Below are 6,000 nucleotides of genomic sequence, written 5' to 3' on the forward strand. Positions count from 1 at the left end.
TAGATTCCAGGTGATTAGATAGCAAAATACGACCCCAAACCCTAAATCCCAGACATAGAACGGACATAATTCTCAGCAACATCTCCAGGAACCAATCTTCCTCTCGAACATTCTTAATACTGCTCTGATACCAACATGTGCCAGTTTTGACATGACATCTTTACAATGAGGAAAGGGTGACAACTTGGTCTAAGAGCAGGTTGTCTTACCTCACCTCCTAATGATAAGATGAAATCAGAAGACATGTCATTCTTTGATTTGTACAAAAGCCGAATACGCTATCTACAGAAGACTGACTGTGACAACCATGTCTGGGCAGAACTTATCTTGGGGCCAATAAAAAAGACCCTAGTCTAGGCCTTGGCCTATGATCTGAACAACAACCAAGAACTCTAATTCCAAAGGTCTGACTGAGACAACAGCAAGCGAGCAGATCTTCTGGAAACAAAATGGAAGACTCTATCCTAGGCTTTGTCTTAGGATTGGAGCAAAAACCAAGACCACCAATTACAGAAGACATTAAAATAACAGTGATGGAACACAACACCTAGAACCATAAAGAAAGACTCCATTCTAGGTCCCATCCTTTGACCTGTGAAAATACCAAGATCTCTAGCTACAGAGGCATGCTTTTATTATCATAACAGAGTGGAAAGTTTCGAGAAACCACAGAAGGACCTAGGGAAGAGTAAAAGAATGTGTACTGGGAGTGTAGTTTCCCATGATAGTATACTTCAAGGACAGAGAAACCCTGTATCTCTTAGGCCAAGGGAATTCCCTTTCTAATCTTTCTAATATTTACTGTGCCTGTGCAAGAAAATAAAGAAAAAGACAAATTAATTTTTTTAGTTTTGTTATAGTTGTTGTTTTTTATTTAAACATCTTGATTACATATATGATTGTGATTAGGTTTCAGTCATGTAAAGAACACCCCCTTCACCAGAGCAACACTCCTACCACCAATGTCCCAAATCTCCCTACATCCTACTTCACCCCCACCTGTACTCTAGACAGGCTTTCCAGTTCCCTCATTCATTCACATGATTGTGGTAGTTCTCTGTGTAGTTATTACTGTAACTTAACTCACCATTCTTTGTGGGGAGTTTCATGAAGTGAGCTGGAAGTTCCAGCCCTCCTCTCATTGTCTCCGAGGATTGTTGCAAAAATGACTTTTATTTTTCTTAAAACCCATAATTGTGTGAGACTATTCTGCATCTCTCTCTATCCCTCTGACTTATTTCATTCAGCATGATAGATTCCATGTACATCCATGTATAGGAAAATTTCATGACTTCATCTCTCCTGATGGCTGCATAATATTCCATTGTATATATGTACCATAGTTTCTTTAGCCATTCGTCTGTTGAAGGGCAATTTGGTTGTTTCCAGAGCCTGGCTATTGTGAATAGTGCTGTAATAAATATAGGTGTGAGGAAGGGGTTTTTGTATTGCGTTCTTGTGTTCTTAGGGTTTATCCCTAGGAGTGGAATAGCTGGGTTGAATGGGTGCTCAATTTCCAGATTTTGGAGAAATCTCCATATTGCTTTCCATAGAGGTTGAACTAGATGGCATTCCCAAGAGCAGTGGATAAGAGTTCCTTTCTCTCCACATCCCCGCCAACACTGATTGTTCTCATTCTTTGTGATGTGCGCCAATCTCTGTGGTGTGAGGTAGTATCTCATTGTTTTGATTTGCATCTCCCTGATGGTTAGTGATGAGGAGCATTTTGCCATGTGCCTTATGGCCATTTGTATTTCTTTTTTATCAAAGCGTCTGTTCACTTCTCCCCATTTTTTGATGGGATTAGATGTTTTTTTCTTGTAAATTTCTGTCAGTGCCCTGTATATTTTGGATATTAGCACCTTATCTGATGGGTGTTGGGTGAATAGTTTCTCCCACTTGGTGGGTGACTCTTGTATCCTGGGCACTATTTCTTTTGAGGTGCAGAAGCTTCTCAGTTTAATGTATTCCCGTCTGTTGATCTCTGCTTCTACATGTTTGGAAAGTGCAGTTTCCTCCTTTAGTCTCAATGTCATGGAGTGTTTTACCGATGTGTTGTTCTATATACCTTATGGTATCATGTCTGATATCAAGGTCTTTAATCCATTTGGATTTTACCTTCGTACATGATGTTAACTGGGGGTCTATGTTCGCTATTTTGCAAGTGGCAAACCAGTTCTGACAGCACCAATTGTTGAAGAGGTTTTCCCTGCTCCACTAAGGATTTCTTGCTCCTTTGTCAAAAATTAGGTAATTGTATGTCTGGGGGACAATGTCTGAGAACTCAAGCCTATTCCACTGATCTGAGGGTCTGTCTCTATTCCAATGCCATGCTGTTTTGATAACTATTGCTTTGTAGTACAGTTTAAAGTTGGGGAGAGTAATGCTTCCCATTTTCCTTTTCCCTAGGAGTGCTTTAGCTATTTGAGGATGTTTATTGTTCCAGATGAACTTCATAAGTGTTTGATCCACTTCTTTGAAGAATGTCATGGGTATGTTTAAGGGGGTCGCATTAAATTTGTATAATGCTTTGGGGAGTATTGCCATTTTAATGATGTTAATCCTGCCAATCCATGAGCAGGGTATGTGTTTCCATTTCCGTGTGTCCTCTCTTATTTCTTGGAGCAGTGTTTTGTAGTTTTCTTTGTATAGGTCCTTCACGTCTTTGGTCAAGTTGACTTCAAGATTTGAGTTTGTGTGGCACTATTGTGAATGGGATTGCCTTCTTGACTTCCTTCTCTTCCCTATCATTATTGGTGTATAAAAGGCCATAGATTTCTGTGTGTTAATTTTGTAGCCTGCCGCCTTGCTATATGAGTCTATTGTTTCTAAAAGTTTTTTGGTAGAGTCTTTAGGGTTTTCCAGGTAGAGTATCATGTCGTCTGCAAATAATGACAGCTTGACTTCTTCCTTTCCTATCTGAATTCCCTTGATATCTTTTTCTTGCCTGATCACTATAGCAAGAACTTCCAGTACTATGTTGAAGAGGAGTGGTGAGAGCTGACAGCCTTGTCTTGTAACAGAATTTAGAGGAAAGGCTTTTAGTTTTTCTCCATTGAGTATAATATTTGTCATTGGCTTGTAGTAGATGGCTTCAACTAGATTGAGAAAGTTTCATTCCATTCCCATCTTGCTGAGAGTTTTGATCAAGAATGGGTGTTGGACCTTATCAAATGCTTTCTCTGCATCTATTGATATGATCATGTGATTTTTCATTTTCTTGTTGTTGATGTTGTGTATGATGTTGATATATTTATGGATGTTAAACCATCCTTGAATTCCTGGGATGAAACCTACTTGGTCGTAGTCGTGTATCATCTTCTTAATGATGCATTGGATCCTATTTGCCAGGATTTTGTTGAAGATCTTTGCATCAGCATTCATCAGGAATATTGGTCTGTAATTTTCTTTTTTGGCAGCATCTCTGCCTGGTGTTGGTATCAAGGTGATGTTGGCTTCATAAAAGCTGTTTGGGAGTGTTCCCGTTTTTTCTTTTTTTTTTTTTTTTCTTTTTTTTTTTTCCGTTTTTTCAATTTCATGGAAGAGTCTGGCTAGGATTGGTAGTAGCTCTTCTTGAAAGATTTTAAAAAATTCCTTAGGAAATCCATCTGGGCCTGGGCTTTTCTTTTTGGGCAGATGTTTGATTACAGTTTCAATTTCCTCAGTAGTGATGGGGGTGTTTAGATATGCTACATCCTCCTTACTTAAATGTGGAATGTTATAAGTGTCCAAGAATTTTTCCTTTTCTTCTAGGTTCTCATGTTTAGTAGCATAAAGTTTCTCAAAGTAGTCTCTGGTTACCCTTTGGATCTCTGCAATATCTGTCGTGATCTCCCCCTTTCATTTCTAATACAGGTTATCAGATTTCTCTCTCTTTCTTTGTGAGTTTTGCCAATGGTGGTTGTTGTTGTTTTTTGTATGCTTTGCTTTGTTTTTATTTCAGGACAGTGGTTTTTGTGTGCTTGTGGTCTATATTGCTGTGGTGCTTTTCGAGTTTTTTGTTTGATATTCTATTTTTATTTTTTGTATTGTTGTTGTTTTTCTTCCTTTTTCCCTTTCTTCTCTTAAATTGATATTTACAGCCTCTGGAAGGAATTCTCCAATTTTTTGCTTGTTTTATTTTTGCCCCATTTTATTTTTTCTCTTTCTTTCACCATAACCACATAACTTGAACCATCTTATTCCACCTCACAAATGGAGGGGGAAATAATGAAGGGTACCAAAACCAAACAGTCGTATGAACATTAAGTAGAAATAAGAAAATGATCAGACTTAAACACCAAAACCAAAGCCAATGACAACAGAATCTATACTCAATTTACAACATGCTAGACACAGAAAGGACAACTTATACTAGCATCCCAAGGGGCTTAAACAGGGGGATATGGGATGCATACTGGGAACAGGGGTGGAGGGAGGACAGCATTGGTGGTGGAATGCCCCTGATTCAATGTCACTATGTACCTAAAATATTACTGTAAAAGATTTGTAATCCACTTTGGTCAAAATAAAAATGAAAAAAAAAGCAGACATTATTGGTGCTTCACAATTGCACCATAGAAAAATACTGTCTCAATGAATATAATAAAGCCACCTGCACATATGCAAGAAATAATTATAGTTCTAAGTTAAAAGTGAAATTATAAAGAATTTTAAAAATTGGAATATGATGTCAAATTTAAGATTAGGGGAAAAATCTGAAGCATGAGCAGAAAGATACAGATCCGTGAATATAGATAAACAGATTGAAAGTTTTAACTATTTTGAAATATGCATAGAAATTATGAATCTACTCCAACATTCTTGTTTTATTATAACACTATTATCTGACCACTTCCATTTCACTAAAATGTTTAAAGTGCTCTCAGATGCACTCCAAGTTAGGTTTAAATTGAGAGGAAAGTAATTCAATATTTATGCCTAGAAAGTGAAATATATGGTTGAAATCAAGAGGTCAATGAACTAGTGATTATTTAATGTGACAAAATGAGCAGGGATATTTATAGTGTTCAGTTGCAACCATTCTGCCTCTTGCTGATGAGTAGCACCATGAATTTCATTCCTGCATACTTATTACCTTAAATATTCTGGTCTATCATAAAATACCATATGCAATGAATTTCTATACTAAATGAATCAAATAAATGAAGGAACATTATAACATACATTTGGATTTATGCCATATAAAATGATATATTCAACAGAGTAGAATTCCCCAAAATTAAATAGTTTATTAAATATACAAATTTGATACGTGAGTGAGCAAATATTTTATGTCTGTCACAACAGGTATATCTAGAAGAATGCAGGGTTAAGTATATATGGCACATAATACAAGAAAATGCTTGTATTCTTCCTTTAAACATGAAAATTTATAGTGTCCAGATATACTGTATACTGAAGAAGTTATTACAGGGTTGGGACCAAGATGACATAGAGGAAAACTTATTAGTTTCTAAAAAAATATTAAGCTATTTTAATTCACAAAGCTGTTCACTTAGCTATTCACTAAGCTATTTTAGACATACAATGATCTTGCACCAACTACACCACTAGTGTCAACTTTCAACCACCAATGTTTCCAGATTATTTTTCATACTAGCGAACATAGTACAACCTGCCATCTTGACAGGCACCTCTTTTTAAATTGGGTTTTTAAAGTCTGTGTTTTATGATTTCAGTGTAGTGGACTGTTAATTAAAAATATAAAATATAATGTAAAGAGCCCACTTATTGGGTGAGACTGCCCCAGGCACCAGGTTTCTAACCCCTTAGGCATATGGATCTGATGGAACAGGATAACACTGGGGAAAAGCTCAAAAGCAGTCAGAAAATATTTTCATCAGAGTCAGCCTACTTTTATTCCATGACCTTATTCACCATATTGAAATAAATGTATTATGATCAATTATGTCAACTATCTGATGCATTTTCTTTAAATAAAATAAATTTAAAATACTAAAAATAAAATAAAAATGTATGTGTCTATATTTATATATA

The sequence above is a fragment of the Suncus etruscus genome, chromosome X (genome assembly GCF_024139225.1).
Source record: "Suncus etruscus isolate mSunEtr1 chromosome X, mSunEtr1.pri.cur, whole genome shotgun sequence".
Taxonomy (NCBI): Eukaryota; Metazoa; Chordata; class Mammalia; order Eulipotyphla; family Soricidae; genus Suncus; species Suncus etruscus.